Below are 17,143 nucleotides of genomic sequence, written 5' to 3'. Positions count from 1 at the left end.
GGTAGAGTGACAACTCTTTGGGGGCTTACCCTCAGTCTGATAAGTCATCACTTACTTTTAGTTATTTTAGGATAATAAAGTTGTGGCAGAAAAGATGGTAACAAAATACAACAGTTTATGGATTAAGAGGAGATTTACTGATTTACCCTGAGAAGTGCAACTGCTAGCAGACAGAACACGCATTGATGCAGCAGAGGCTGGCAGCACCCAGGCCCTGTCCCCTCAATCACTCAACTTTCCTGACCAGCTGGCCGGCATCTTGCTGCAAAGCACCCTGGAGCCTGCTCTGACCACAGGTCAGGTCAGGTCAGGTCAGGTCAGGGAGAAGACAGCTAGCAGCTGATGCCCAGCTCTCAGCAAAGCATAACTCCACTAGTAAGGAATGGAGGCTGGCATACAAATCACCCCAGCTTCCTTATCCCTTTCGGGGAACAACTCAGAAGACGATTCTATACTGCTTCCCCTCAGGTCACCACATGATCTGAGCCCAAATGATCAGTCTTCCTAGCACCCTATGTTGGCCTCCTTATCTTTTCCTATTTTCTCATCCCCACTTGGCCACAAGAACTTTCTAGATTCACCTTTCAAATAAAATGGTTACAATCAAGTGTCTGATTCCATGGGAATCAAACCTAAGCCTACCGTTCAGTACAGCTCAATTCTTAATAGGAAAATCATGTTGATCCAAATTAACTTATAGCTGTTGAAAGGACTCCAGAGTCAGAGCAAGAAGAGGCACAAGGGCTCAGAGCTGAGAGACCAACCAGCAAAGCTGGGAGACTTTTCTTAAAAATAAGAATCTTTGTGAAAAAAAGGAAAAGACAAGAAAAAAGATGTGAAAAGATGCAAAAACTATATTGAGGTATTATTTCTCAGTTATCCGATTAAGACAAAAGATAAATAAATATAAATTCCTCGCTACAAAGGTGATTGGGAAAACAGACAATTTCTCACACTGCTGGAAGGAACATTAAAAGGCAGGATGTCTTACAGAAGGAAGTTTGTTAAACGGACTCAAAATTACATGATTTAATGATCTTACCTAAAATTCCCACTCTTGAAACAGCTCTGCTATCCATTCTAAAGGAATGTGATGAAAAAAAAGTGTGGGCTATCTCAGTATGCTCTTATAAAGTGATCTCCAGAATATTAAGTATATGTATATATTTGCTTGCATTTTTAAATAATATAAGACAAACCAAAAAGTTTTTTTTTTTTTAATTTTAGGGAAGTAAGAATATGCCTCACTTTAAAGTGATATAAAAGTCTTCTGTAATTATAAAACAAAACTAAAAGTTTTAAATCCTAAATACTAAAAATAAAATTAAAAACCTAAACCGAATCATGTATCAAGTCACAAAAGGGGGGAGGAGGGAGTGGAGAATCACACAGGGAATTTCATTTTAAAACATAGTACCTATAATGAATGCCACTGATGGAAGGCCAAGGGTTTGCGGGGCAGGTAAAGGGGGTGGGGGGGATTCACTTGAGCCCAAGAATTGGAGACAAGCCTGGGTAGACAGCAAGATCTTGTCTCTACAAAATAAAATCTTAAAAATAACTGGATGTGGGGGCTCACACCTATAATCCCAATGCTTTGTGAGGCAGAAGCAGGACAACTGCCTGAGCCCAGGAGTCCAAGGCTGTGAATGCATTTCCACACTGGGCAACAAAGCTGGACCTCATCTATTGTTTTAAACTTAAAAAAAGAAAATTTCAGCCGTCAATCCCAGTGGATATGGCCAAAAACATTTTTTTTAAAAAGCAAAATAGTTTGTATGTAACACTGTGTGCTCTGACCTCTAGGATAATTGTTTCCACCTATAAATTAAAAATATGAATTACTTCAATAATTGGATTTTTGCTTTTGAAAGGTCTTACAATGGTACTAGGACCTTCTGTTTTCAGAGAACCCCTAATGCCTGTTTGGTCCATAATAGTTTTAACTTGGGCAGATTTATTCTAGTTAAGCCATAGTGTCAATGTGTAAACTTGGTTTGATTAAAGAATTTTTCTATTAAAAAAAAAAGTAAAATAGGCTGGGCATGGTGATTCATACCTATAATCCCAGCACTCTGGGAGGCCAAGGCAGGCAGATCACCTGAGCTCACTGAGTTCGAGACCAGTCTAAAGCAAGAGCGAGACCCCACCTCTAAAAATAGCAGGGTGTTGTGGCGGGTGTCTGTAGTCCCGGCTAGTTGGGAGGCCTAGGCAAGAGAATCACTTGAGCCCAAGAGTTTGAGGTTGCTGTGAACATGACGCCATGACACTCTACCCAGGGTGACAAAGTGAGACTCCGTCTCAATAAAATAAAAAATAAATAAATAAAAAAGCAAAATAGCTAGCAATAATGAAATGGGTGGTACTGGTTTAAAGATAGTTACAAATATTAAAATATATTATGTATGATTTTAATATTTATTATTTACAAATTTGCATATTTATATTTCATTTCTATTCATTTTTATATTTAAATGCACTTTCTATTACATTTATATATTAAAGATTATGGATAATATTATACATGACATAAATACACAAATGTTGCTTTTCACTAAAAGGAATCAGGACTTCTCAGAAGAGTAACTGGTTTGAGGACCAAGGAAGAACGTGTCCAAGATAAGCTTGAGAACATCTTGTTATATCAGCAAACAGGGAGCTAGCAGAGAGCACTGGAGTCGTGTCAAAAAAGACTCGGAGGTCAAAAAGGTTCTTTTAGCCAAGACAATTCAACATCAGTAAGAATAAAAACTTCAATATAATGAAGCGTATCGAAGGCTTAAATTCACAAGCTCACAATAACGCTATAAAAACAAAAATCATCACTAGTTTGCCTTTTCAGGATTCTATGAAACAACTCAGCACTTCAAAAACTGGCAAATAAAAGAATCAAGCATTCAGCATGTCTTCCTTGTACAAATTGCTATCAAAGAATAACCAAATATCTAACAAGGGAAGTTTTTCTTCATAGAAATATTACAGTATCTAAAAGCTTGACATAATTAGGACATCAACATTTTGTATACCCTCATCTGATAGAAACACTGGATCCAGCCAAGAGAATCAATGGTCACTACTATGTTACAAACATAGACAAACATTATGTGCCTCTTCACGGAAATATCCCTTACTCAAAATGCTTAGGACCAGAAATGTTTAGGATTTGGAATTTTGTTTTTCAGATTTTGAAGTTTTTGCAGTATACTGGTTCAACATCCAAATCCCAAAGTCTAAAATCTGAAATGCTACAATGAGCATTTTCTTTGAGTGCCAGGTCAGTGCTCAAAATGTTTCAGATTTTGGAGCTTTTTGGATTCTGAGCATTTCATATTTCAGATTTTGAGATACTCAACCTTCATTTTAGCACCACGTATAAAACATTTCCCACCTCAACCTCCCAAACTAATGGGGAAAATCCTGAAGTAGATTAAATCCTTTGAAACAGAGTCTCACTTTGTGCCCTGAGTAGAGTGCTGAGGTGTCAGAGCTCACAGCAACCTCAAATTCTTGGGCTCAAGCGATTCTCTTGCCTCACCCTCTGGAGTAACTGGGACTACAGGGGCCCGCCACAACACCCAGCTATTTTTTAGAGACAAGGTCTCACTTTGGCTCAGGTTGGTCTTGAACCTGTGATCTCAGGTGATCCACCCAATTTGGCTTTCCAGAGTGCTAGGATTATAGGCATCAGGCATCACACTTGGCCTGGATTAAACTTTAGATCTAACTACCAATTTACAGAAAACACAAGAAAAAGATAAGACATTAAACTACTGAAATGCAATGAATAAAATACAAAATGTAGGAAACTTTCTAGAAATAGGCAAAGCATAAGCCATGCATAGCGATCAAACGTAATGTGTGGATTGTGTTGGGATTCTGTGAAGACATCCTTACAAGCAGCTCAGGAAAACTCAGAACTAAATGCAGACTTAGCAATATTCATGAATTATCAACACCACACACCCACCACGATGGTCACTATCAAACAAACAGAATTTTAACAATATCACCCAGGATTTGGAGAAATTGGAACATTTGTGCACTGTCAGTGAGACTATAAAATGGTACAGCTGCTACAGAAAAATAAAAAATAAAACTAGAATTACCACATGATCCAGCAACCTCACACCTCTGGGAGCCCACAAAAATTGCAATCAGGATAGCTATCTGTGCACCCATGTTCACAGAGTAACACTACTGACAATAGCCAAAAGGTGGAAGTAACCCAAATGTCCACCAACAGATGAAGGAACAAAGAACATGTGTGATATGCATACAATAACATCTTAGTCAGCCTTTTTTTTTCTTAAAAAAACAGGGTTTCGCTCTGTCCACTGAGCAAGAGTGCTCTGGTGTCATCATAGCTCAGCTCACTACAACCTCAAACTCTTAGACTCAAGCAAATGATCCTCCTCTTCAGCCTCCCAAGTAGATAGGACTGTGGGCTCACACTGCCACACCTCGCTAATTTCTCAATCTCTCTCTTGTATGTGTGTGTATATGAGCATGTGTACAGACAGGGGTGGGGGGGGTTTCTTGCTCTTGCTGTTGCTCAGGCTGGTCTCAAACTCCTTGCCTTAAGTGATCCTCCAACCTCGACCTCCCAAAGTGCTACAATTATAACCACACCTGGCCACCATTCAGCCTTTAAAAAGAAGAAAATAATGTTCCAGGTTACATCACGTTTGGACCTTCAGTATATTGTGTTAAATCAAAGTAGCCAACCACAGAAAAACAAATCTTATATGATATTACTTATAAGAGACAGCTAAAGTAGTCAAACTCAGAAATAGAAAGTAACAGTTGCTGCCAGGGGCTGGGAGAAAAAGAAAAGTATTTTGTAGGCATAAAATTTTGATTTTGCAAGTTAAAAAAAATTCTAGAGATCTGTTACACAATAATGTGAATACAGTTAACATTGCTCAAGTATGCACTTGAAAATAATCAAGATGGTTAACTTGTGTTGTATGGCTTTTACCATAAACTTTTGAGTATATTTAAGTTTCTTTTCTGGCTGGGCCAGGTGACTCATCCCTGTAACCCCAACCCTCAAGGATGCCAAGAAGGAGGATCCCTTGATCTCCGGAGTTCAAGACTAGCCTGAGGAAAAGTGACTCCGTGTCTATTAAAAACAGAATAACAAGCCAGGCGTTACAGCAGGCACCTGAAGTCCCAGATGTTTGGGAGACTGAAGCAAGAGGATCACTTGAGCCTTAGGAATTTGAGGCTACTGTGAGCTAAGCTGACACCAAGGCACTCTAGCCAAGCCAATACAGTAAGATTCCATCACAAAACAAAAGCAAATTTTCCTTTCAAATAAAGTATCATTTTTTCCACATGTGACAATAGTGTTATAGCTATAGCTTTTAATACTCTAGCTCTCTGATAAATGCTTTAACTATTTATGAGTTAAACTGTATGATGTGAATAACTGACTTCAAAATAATTTAGGGTTGGAGATAGCAAGGGAACAAAGTGGTTAAGGATAAGACTGGTGACTACTGCAGCTGGATGAGAGTTCACTAAGCTGTTCAATATAATTTAGTATATGCTTCGAATTTTCATAATAAAAGGTCAAAATTACACACCTGTTGGTAATACCCCAACACACTCTTACATTTCTGTGGTGATGACATAAAAATGATTTCAAGGAATTCAACAAATTTGGCCAATGTATTTGGAGTGATCTAATTTAAATCAGAAAGAGTTGTTACAAGAGCAAAACAAAGCGCAGTCTACTTGAGTGGCACAGCACAAACACACTCGAGGATCGGCACTTAGAAAGGGTTGGGTGCCAAGCACCTGCATCTCAGAGACTCAACAGGCCCAAGGGACTTATTATTGGGGACATGTACCACAAACAACAAGGCTCCAACAATCAAAAAAAAACTAACAGGTTTCAAACGTGAACTTTAAACAAAAAGCCAAGAGCAGATACTCCAAATGCCAAAGCTTATCTATCACAAAGCTGCTTCTCACCTGAGAAACTCAACAGTGCTCCAGGGGAAATGGAAGACTTAATGATGGCTAACGAGGTGCCCGAGCAACCTAAAGAACCTGGCCAGGTGTTTAAATTAATGCAAAGCCATGTCATCTTCTGTGCTAGGTAAGGCTGCAGGGAGAAATTCTTATTTTCTTCATTACCCCCTCTCAACTAGGGGTAGGGAGAGAGAGAGGAAGAGAGAGAGGAGACAGAGGCAAGGAGGGAACAGAGGGGAAGAGGATAGGAAAGGAAGGAAGGAAGGTGCGGAGGATGCAGAGAAGGGGAGGAGTGAAACAGAGGAAGAGGTCAATTTTTCCCTCAGTAAGAATAAGAATACAGAAGATTAGACAAAAGAAAGTCTCCTCTTAGCAAGAAGTCCATCTTTAATATGAATCATTTCCTGAGAAATAGTTTTAAAAATGTCTTACCCACTTATTCTGGGTCTTATTAACTTTCAATAGTTTTTATTTCAGACTGATACATTTGTCATTTCCCACCAAATTCTATAAACCTTATCAGTTTCTACAGTGCCCTGATATAACATAGAAAACTACAATTTAAGTAAAATAATTAAAACTTTTGCTAATATACTATAGAAAATATTTTTAAATGGAACATATTACTAAGTAATTAATTCTAAAAATGTAAAAAAAAAATTCTTCTCCTTATTTACTGTAGGTACAGTACACAACAATACAATTAAGGTAACTAATTTTTGTATGAGAGAATCATTCTGAATTCTAGTTAATAGTGATGAGATCACTTAGTCTATGGCTAGAACAAATCTTTGATATTTAGTTCAATTCCATTATCAAATTTTTACAGCAGGTTTTGCCAAAAGTCATCCAAGATTCCTAGCATATTCAGGAAATAAAGCCAATTCCAGTTCCTAGAGTCCAATAGTCTTTCTGCAGCATCACTGGTTAGCAATTATATTACACAGAGAAAGTCTCCTCTCTTTGTAAGAATAGCTCTCCTTAAAATTATATTCATTAAGTAAAAACAGGTAGAACTTTAGCCATTTAACTGCCCATTAACTAAAAATATTAGGATAAATACAATATACAAAACCAACTATTTTACTACCACTGCCACTGTATTTTTAGTAAGAAAATTCTGTTCACAGAATAGAATTTGACAAAACACAAGTGCATCATTATGTAGCAATATTTTTCCTTCTGATGACCACAGTGAAGAGGTTTGAAAAACTACAGAAAAGAAAATCTCCAAAGTAGGATTTTTACTAAACATTCAAAACTTATTTAGTATTTTAAAATCACATATGGTTTTTGAAACATTTACTTTGGCTGGGAACATTAAGTATTTTGTCAAATTGTGAGACTCTTTCAAAAATCTAAAAAGATTCTAAAAAACAGGTGAGTAATAAATGGTGCAATCAGAACAGGCTGACATCAGGAGCTGGGGGTCTTACCATTGGCAGTGCATTGACGTGGGAGGTGCGACTGAGTGTCCGTACCGCCAGTTACAAGTTGCTGATGCTGAGAAAAAGGAAAGTAAAGTATTCAATGTGCCCTAAAACAAACTCAGTTTACAAAATTTCCATACCGAATTTTCTCCCCCAAGCAAATGGTATCTTTAAACAACAGCAGCAACTTCTGAGTGCTCTGTATGTGTCAGATCCTCAAAATGGTCCTAAGCACGTCTCAACACTGTGAACACAATGAGACTCAAAGAAATGAATGTGCACTCAAAGTGCTTCAACACCACTCCACTCAACTCCTGAACAGACTGCTGTGTTTGAGTCCAATACAGTGTGTTCAAGATCAGCGATCCTAAGTCACAAAGAATGGTGTGAACTTGCATTCTATCTCTTCTGTTATATAAGAAAAAAACACATTATCGGTTTTGAAACAATTAAATCAAAATCTGTTAAAGCAAAATGTCTTTGCTTATATTTTATAGCATTGACCAAATTTTCTCAACCAATAATAAATCACACCACAGGACATTTCAGGAACTGCTTGTGTAAATGTGAAAGCTGTTTCATACATCAAGTCAGGGAAGACTGAGGGGGGAACGCTGGCCAGTGCAGGTTCCAACGTGAGCTAAAGTGGAGTATAACTTTTGGTATAAGAAGTAAGGGGAAATAAGGTGATGCCAGAGAAAAGAGCATTTGCTACTACACATGCAAGGTTTAGCCTCCATCAAGAAAACATTAAAAAGATTAACTAAGCAAATACACTCAGAGTAACTGCAGAAATTTCTTCCCTTTGGCTTAATCTTTAGTTGACTGGAATACTTATTTGCCTTGATTCCTGACCCCACAGCCATACTAAATAACCGCAGTGCTACTACAGCTGGCCTTCCCTAGCTGACCAGCTCCCCCCACTGGCCTCAGAGCCACAGACCAGACATGCACCATAGCAATGCAGCAGGCCTAGTTCCTTAAGACCATCTCTGTATGCTGACCAGCTTGTTACAGTCCCTTGGGTGGCCAACTTACAAAGGTTCTACTGTATATAACTGTCAAATAGTTAAGTCATAAGAGATTTAGAAATTAAAATAACATTTACTGTACCACACACTTATTGAAATTATATAGATGGTTACACCAACTTACAATATCCCACCCAACTTCTGGTGCTTCCAGACATGCCACAGAAATGAGCCTTAAGAATTTTTGCCATGAGATATTTGTGAGGTATTTGGTAGGTCCCTCTTATCACTGACTAGGGAAATGTTCTTAGACATCATGACTCAGTCCAAACAAAAACCACATTATCACTAGGTTCTGTTCACCTCAGAATCATTTGTTATGAGCATCAATTATTTTAATGTAGAATTTTCCTGAATTTTTGACCTAAAATTATATAGTACTGCGTATTATCCAAAAATCAACTAACACCTTTATCAGGGAAAATTTTGGCATATATACATTCTACTTATAAATAATTAACATCCACTACTAAATGATGTATATTGTAAAACAAAACAAGTGGAAGACAATTGACTGCTTACCATGCTACAATATTTTTGTTTATAACAACACTCTAGAGTCTTGATGTCTTCATCATGATATGACACCATCATTAATATCTTAAGGCACAAGTTACCCTTAGAGCAAAGCTCATCAGTACCAACAGCCAATGTGTGTCTATATTTCAGAGATGTTGATAATCTAACTTTTTTCAGACATCATCTAAAAATAACTAGTTATGACAGGTGAAGAGTGCGTCTAGTTGTTTAAGTTCCAGCTCTGCCATTTTCTTGTTTCTCATTCTTGTTTCTATAAGCAGTTTCTTTACAAGAATCTTTTAGTCATTAGACTGTTTTTTTATAAGTTTTGATTAAAATTAAATAATAAAATTCATAAATCCATATACTCAAACACAAGTGAACAAGTGATATGGTTTAAATATGTTCCCAAATTTCACATGCTAGAAATTTAATACAAATTCATATATTGATGATATTTGGAGGTGGAGCCTTTGGGAGAGAATTAAAATTAGGTAAGGTCACCAAGGTATGGCTTCCATGATGGGACTGGGAGCTTTGTACAGAGAGAAAGAGGTGAGCTGGCCGGCTCGGGTCCTCTTGCCAGGTGATATCCTCCATCGTGTTATTACGTGGTAAGAAGGGCCTCAACAAATGTGGCCCCTGGACTTTAGACTTCCCAGCTTCCAGACCCTAAGAAATAAATTTCTTTCATTTTTTTTTTTTGGCCAGGGCTGGGTTTAAACCCACTACCATAGGCATATGGGGCCAGGACCTTACTCCTTGGAGCCACAGGCACCGCCCATAAATTTCCTTTTTTTTTATAGATTACCCACTATGCAAGCTACTGGTGTGCTGCAAACATTTTTAAAGATTAATTATTTTTGAAAGAAGTCCAGAAAGTATATTCTTTTCTTTACTCTTTTCTTTCTTTCTTTTTGATCAACATAATTTAAGTATTCTACGAAGTTAACTTTCAGTTCAAGTGTTCTGTGAGATAAAAAGGTTGAAAACCACCCTGTTAGCAAAGCAGAACACAGACTACGACAGGTAAATGTCAGCAGAAATAAGTGGCGATTTCAGAGGATGACGAGAATGGATGAAGTGCGGCTGTGCTCTTCCTGCAAACAGCATTACATCACACATGCCTCTCCGAACATCAGAGCCAAGTGAGGGTGCAAATCTGAACCCAAGTATCTAATTTTTAATCTAAAATGAACAAAAAATAGACTAATAGCACAAAATACCCCATGTGTACACATACAACTCACATCTGCCTTTGGAGGATACTAAATGAAATCATTCCAATTTTTCTCCTCTCCCTGGTTTTCTGTGCTCAATGACTCTTACTCTCATTACCCTCAAGATGTAGCTAATCTCAGTTTTCACTAATCATCTTTTCCTTACCTTTGTATTCATTCATTTAATTTTAGAAATTCTAGAAACACATGCAGAACCATATTTTGGTTTCTATCTTAGATATTTTCCTAGTCCATTTCATTTACCTAAGTCCTAGCCATTGCATAGTAGATTTATAAAGGATACCACATAATTTAAAAAAAAAAAATCAATTTTAAAAGAAACAGTTACATACTTTACATGGAAATCATAAAACTTTAAGGTGCATTTAACATACTCTGACAATACACAGGGTCTGGCAGAAGTAACATCTTTTTGTGCTTCAGTATGATATTGTTATGTTACAGAATTATATGCAAACAATGCACATTACATATAATGGCACAAATAATGCCCCTTTTATGATCTGGTAATCTATACCTATCTTCTATTACAAAATCATAACCATGTAATCTGTAACATAAAAATATCACCTTCTAGCACAAAAGAGTGTTATTTCTCCTGGATCCTACATATTAAAACTGTTTATTCAGAAATCACTCTAATTGTTTGAAATACAAGACCCTGTGTTTCCTACAGACCTGCTTTTCTATTTTCACTTATTCACCATCCTCTGCTCTCACCATAGCAGGTGACTGTACCACTGTTACCTGTACTGTTTGGCTGCCATGACACTCGTCATTCCTCAGAAATGTCCTTGCAACTATGGTTCTGACCACAAACCCAGCACATTTCTTTTCTCAAAGTTCAGCTCAGATCTGCCTCCTCTTTTGATTATCCACATTGCTATGTGAGGAGAGAACTATGATTCCCCCTTGCCATACCCAGCCTTACCACAGCTGAGAAAGTGCCTTTTCTCTTACCATCCCTCCCTTATCAGACTTCTAGAGACCAGGGACAGATGCATTCATCTTGCTGCCCTCCACTAACAGCAGTGCCTCTGTTAGGTTGATAAACATTATATTATATGAATAGGAACATATGGACAGATACCTGAAAGCAAAACAAGGTAGAGACTGACTTAAAGCACAAATAAGTCCCACTGATACGGAAGGAGTTAACAGTGAAACATTATTTTGAAAATGCCAGGAGAGCCTGGTTACACCAATGATTCTAGTTCCACTTTTAGGAGGTGGCCAATAAAGGCTGATATTCTGCCACTGACCCAAAATTCAACAGCACATGATTAATCCTATTATTAAATTAGCATAAACCATTTGCGCCACTTGTAATAAAATAAACATTTGTTTATAGGCCTTGTCTTTCTCTTTAAACACAAAGTGTTGCTTCTAAAATCTATGTGAGAACATTTTATCTCAAATAAATTATTAATTTTAGAATAGATATTCAGCACAGAAAGACATTGTTGGCTCAGCAGATGTTTCTAAGATCTGTCACCTATACATAATTAGGTATTTTTTAAGATGCAAAAATCCTGTAAAATTGTAAAACGATGTATTTTGACTTATCTTCAAAAATACTGCCCTGGGCTGGGTGTGGTGGCTCATGCTTAAAATCCCAGTACTTTGGGGAGGCTAAAGGTAGGAATATGGCTTGAACTCAGGAGTTTTGAGATCAGTCTGGGCAACATAGTGAGACCTCCTCTTTACAGAAAATAGGTAAAATTAGCTACGTAGTGGCACAAAACTGTAGTCCCAGCTATTTAAGAGGCTGAGGGAGAAAGATCACTGGAGTCCAGAAGTTTGAGGCTGCAGTGAGCTACGATGATGCCACTGCACTCTAGCCCAGGAAAGAAAGGAAAAGGAAAAAGAAAAAGAAATAAAACTACCAAGAAGTAAATTTATTTATTTAAATATATAGGCCCCTTTGAAAAGATACAAGACATTAAACGACCCTTTTCCCTAGCAAAAAGTACAAATACAATAAAAATGTATTTATTTAAGCAACATAATCTAACCTAGAACCTAGTGGTCATTAACAAGACTGAGGATATATTTATGTATATCCTTAAAAAACAGAAGTTTGATCGCATGGTCTGTGTTAGTGGCTCACACCTGAAATCCTAGCACTCTGAGAGGCCCAGGCAGGTAGACTGTCTAAACTCAAGAGTTTGAGACAATACAAAATCTCTGAAAAAAGAAAAGCCCGAGACCAGATGGCTTCACATCCAAATTCTATCAAACCTTTCAAGAGAAACTAGTACCTATATTATACAACGTTTTCCAAAGCATAGAAAACGTAGGAATACTTCCCAACACATTCTATGAAGCAAATATAACCCTGATACCCAAACCAGGAAAGGATCCAACAAAGAAAGAAAGTTATAGACCTGTATCATTAATGAATATCAATACAAAAATATTCAAGATCTTAACAAACAGAATTCAGCAACACATAAAAAAAATTATACACCATGATCAAGCTGGTTTTATTCCAGGGTTACAAGGTTGGTTCAACATACACAAATCTATAAATATAATATCATCAATAAAATAAAAAACAAAGATCATATGATTCTCTCAATTGACGCAGAAAAAAGCTTTGATCAGCATCCTTTCATTTTTGACCATCATCCTTTCATGATAAGAACATTTAACAAAACAGGCATACAAGGGACATTTCTTAAACTGATACAGGCTATCTACAGCAAACCCACAGTCAATTTCATATTGAATGGTGTAAAATTGAATACATTTCCACCAGATCAGGAATGAGGCAAGGATGCCCACTTTCTCCACTGCTATCCAACATAGTAATGGAAGTCTCAGCCATCACAATCAGGCAAGGCAAGGCAATCAAGATATCCAAATAGGGTCAGAGGAGATCAAACTCTCACTCTTCACTGATGATATGATTCTATACTTGGAAAATTCCAGGGATTCAACTTCAAAACTCTTAGAAGTGATCAAGGAATACAGCAGAGTCTCAGGATACAAAATCAATACTTACAAGTCAGTAGCTTTTATATGTGCCAACAATAGTCAAGCTGAAAATATACTCAAGGACTCTATTCCTTCTATAATGGTGCCAAAGAAGATGAAATATCTGGGAATTTACCTAACAAAGGATGTGAAAGATCTCTAAAAGGAAAACTATGAAACTCTGAGAAAAGAAATAGCTGAAGATGTTAACAAATGGAAAAACAAACCATGCTCAAGGAAGAATCAAGACTGTTAAAATGTCCATACTACCCAAATCAATCTACAGATTTAATGCAGTCCCTATTAAAGCACCAGTGTCACACTTTAAAAGAACTTGAAAAAATAGTTCTTCGTTTTATATGGAATCAGAAAAAACCTTGAATAGCAAATAACATTACTCAGAAATAAGAACAAATCAGGAAGTGTCACATTACCAGACTTCAGGCTATACTATAAAACTATAGTGATCAAAACAGCATGGTATGGCACAAAAACAGAGCGGTAGATTTATGCAACAGAATAGAGAACCAAGAGATGAACCCAGCTGCTTAACATCATTTGATCTTCAACAAGCCTAACAAAAATATTCAGTAGGGGAAAAACTCCCTATTTAACAAATGGTGCTGGGTGAACTGGTTGGCGACTTGTAGACTGAAGCTGGACCCCTCACCTTTCACCATTAACAAAAATTGATTCTCACTGGATGAAAGATTTAAACTTAAGACATGAAACTATAAAAAAATACTAGAAGAGAGTGAAGGGAAAAGACTTGAAGAAATTGGCCTGGGAGAATATTTTATGAGGAGGACCCCCCCCCCCGGGCATTTGAAGCAACACCAAAAATACATTACTGGGATCTGATCAAACTAAAAAGCTTTTGCACAGCCAAATGCACAGTAAGCAAAGCAAACAGACAACCTTCAGAATGGAAGCCTAACCTGCAAAAATCTTCTCCCAACAAAGGTCTGATAACTAGAATCTACAGAGAACTTAAACTAATCAATAAGAAAAGAATAAATAACCCCATTTCTATGTGGGCAAGGGACTTGAACAGAAACTTCTCTAATGAAGACAGGTGCATGGCCTACGAACACGTGAAAAAATTCTCATCATCCTTAATAATCAGAGAAATGCAAATCAAAACTACTTTGAGATATCATCGAACTCCAGTAAGATTAGCCCACATCACAAAATCCCAAAACTACAGATGTTGGCATGGATGCAGAGAGAAGGGAATACTTATACACTGCTGGTGGGAATGCAAGCTAATATGACCTTTTTGGAAAGAAGTTTGGAAAACAATCAAGGAACTAAAAGTAGACTTATCCTTCGATCCTGCAATTCTTCTACTAGGTATTTACCCAGATGATCAACAATTATCTTACAACAAAGACATCTGCACCAGAATGTTTACTGCAGCCCAATACATAATTGCCAAGACATGGAAACAGCCCAAGTGCCCATCAATCCATGAATGGATTAATAAATTGTGGTATGTGTACCCCATGGAATACTATGCAGCCATAAAAAAAGATGGAGCCTTCACATCTTTTATGTTTACCTGCATGGAGCTTGAACATATTCTTCTTAGTAAACATCTTCAGCTATTTCTTCTACATTGGAAAAAAAATATCCAATGTACTCAATACTACTATGAAATCAATAGATAATCACCTATACACTCATACAAATGGCAAAACATAACTATAGTCCAGAAAGTAGAAGAGGAGAGAGAGAAAAGGGGAGAAGGGATATGGGAGGAGGGAGGGCATTTGGGGGACCTCACCTAATGTGCATGATACAATACATTTCAAAACTATTAAGAACAGAGTATAATTGTGATAGATGTGTTACTTAGTTCAATGTAAGCATTTTACATTATGTATCAAAGCAGTACCCTGAACCCCATAAATGCATCAATGTACAAAGTTATGATTTAATAAAAAATAATAAATTTATCTAAGACTAATAAAAACATATGGTCACACTAATACCTATACAAAAAAAAAAAAAAGAGTCTGAGGCCAGCCTGAGCAAAAGCAAGACCCCTTCTCTACCCAAAATAGACAAACTAGCCAGCCGTAGTGACCAAGGCCTGTAGCCCCAGCTATTAGGCTGAGGCAAGAGGATGAGCACTGTCTCACTGAAACAATCTCTCAAATATATCTCAAAACTAATGTCTCAGCAAATAACTACTAAAATAAAAACTGTCATTCTGAAGTGCTTTGAACACAAAGAAAAAAGTATACTTAATTAGGTGTTAGGCCGAAATTGTGAGATACTGCACCTGCTTATCACTGAGGGGTTCAGAGTGTCATTCTTTGGTTCACCACTCAGCTGCCACATTCCAATCAGATCAGCTGCTAGAAATCCTCTTTTTAAAGTCAGGTTTAGGGTCCAGGCAATGTTTAGGGTCTCTAGGAAGCTGAGGTGGGAGGATCCCTTGACCGCAGGAGTTCAAGAACAGCCTAAGCAAGAGCAAGACCTCTCTCCACTAAAAACAAAAAATTAGCCGGGAGCAGTGGCACATGCTTTTTGTCCCAGCTTCCTGTTGAGTCTGAGGCAGGAGCTCCCTTGAGCCCTGGAGCTATGATCCTGCCCCAGTACTCTACCCAGGGCAACAGACACAAATCGGTCTCAAACACACAAAGAAATCGAGTTTGCATATGATTTTTTTAATGACATATTCTTAATTCTAGAGAATGCCAATTTCTCATCTGATGTTAATTTGCCAAATTGCTTTCAGTTTACTGTTTCCTCAAATTTAAAATGATTCAACTAAATCATCAAACAAAAGCTGTGTTAATCTCTCTGATCCATTCAGAATACAACTAGGGTCACACACATAAAGTTTGTTCATTCGCTCGTCCATCCATCCATCCATCCATGTTACTACAGAACAACCCTCCTCTCCCCACCTCCCAAATGATGATAGTGAAGTGCTGGTGAGACTGAATAAATACTGCAACTACCCCGTCTTGCCTTCAGATATTGGCATGCAGTGGTCTAGGGGTGGCAACCTATGCCAGAAATTAACTATTTTTGGTTTTGCAGGCCATTTAGTTTCTGTAACAATTACTCAACTCTGCTATTACAGTAGCAAAGCAGCCACAGACAAGACATAAATCAATGTATTTATGAATGTATAGATGGGCCACTACTGTTTCCAATAAAAGTTTATTCAAAAAGAAAAAACAAAAAGGAGAACAGAGCAGATATGCCCCCCAGATTACATAGTCTGCTGACCCTGAAGCAATCCCCAGAACCACTCAAAATTCTACAGATCCAAGATGGGGCATAAAACTATTGGGTTAAATGAGACCAAAAAAAAAAAAAAATTAATTAACAAAAAAAAAAAAAAAAGTATTATTCAAACATTACATACTAAAAAATAGCCATTCTATGAAGAGGAACTTCTCAAAGGCATTCAAACACAGCACCTTATGTGGCAATATACATAATAAAGGCACGAGTATTAAAACTTCAGCATTCCTTTGCCACCTTCAGAAACTTAAAAGACAGTAAAGATAGAATGGAAAGAACAAGGGCTTTCTGTTCTGTTTAAAAACTCTGCTCTTTCACATCATACCTCTATAATCACAAGCAAGCCATCAATGTCCTCATCCATCAATGTTATTATATAAGGTAATCCTACACTTTGTAGAGACAGTGTTATAGATAACTTGGTAACAGGTATAAACATAAGTGTTTGGTTTATTACAAGGACGACAAACAATGATTTAAAAACCAATTAAATCCCCTAAGATTTTTTTCACATAGAATTAATTTTAACCACCACACCCAGCCCTGCTTAGTTTTAAAGAGTACAAAAGTGTTAAGAATAGCAAAGTATTAAAAGACAACCAGTATATTAGGGCCTAAGCAAATACTATTTGAATTATAACTTAACCATGAGATTACAGAATATTAATGGCAAGTATTTTGAAAAAGACAAATAATGAAA

General features: G+C 37.2%; 1 protein-coding gene across 1 annotated transcript in view; it reads right to left on the bottom strand.

The window, feature by feature from the left end:
• The window catches only part of TBL1XR1 (transducin beta like 1 X-linked receptor 1), a 112,494-nt gene that overhangs the window by 80,624 nt on the left and 14,727 nt on the right, over positions 1 to 17,143 (bottom strand). The window contains exon 2 of the mRNA XM_023515766.1: positions 7,416 to 7,482. The gene's annotated coding sequence lies outside the window, so the exon portion shown is untranslated. The remainder of the gene's footprint in view (positions 1 to 7,415; positions 7,483 to 17,143) is intronic.

This window comes from Otolemur garnettii, unplaced genomic scaffold (assembly GCF_000181295.1).
Source record: "Otolemur garnettii isolate 467f Iridium unplaced genomic scaffold, OtoGar3 scaffold00078, whole genome shotgun sequence".
NCBI classification, from domain to species: Eukaryota; Metazoa; Chordata; class Mammalia; order Primates; family Galagidae; genus Otolemur; species Otolemur garnettii.
The sequence above is the reverse complement of the archived record's forward strand: the minus strand, read 5'-3'. Positions and strand labels throughout refer to the sequence as shown.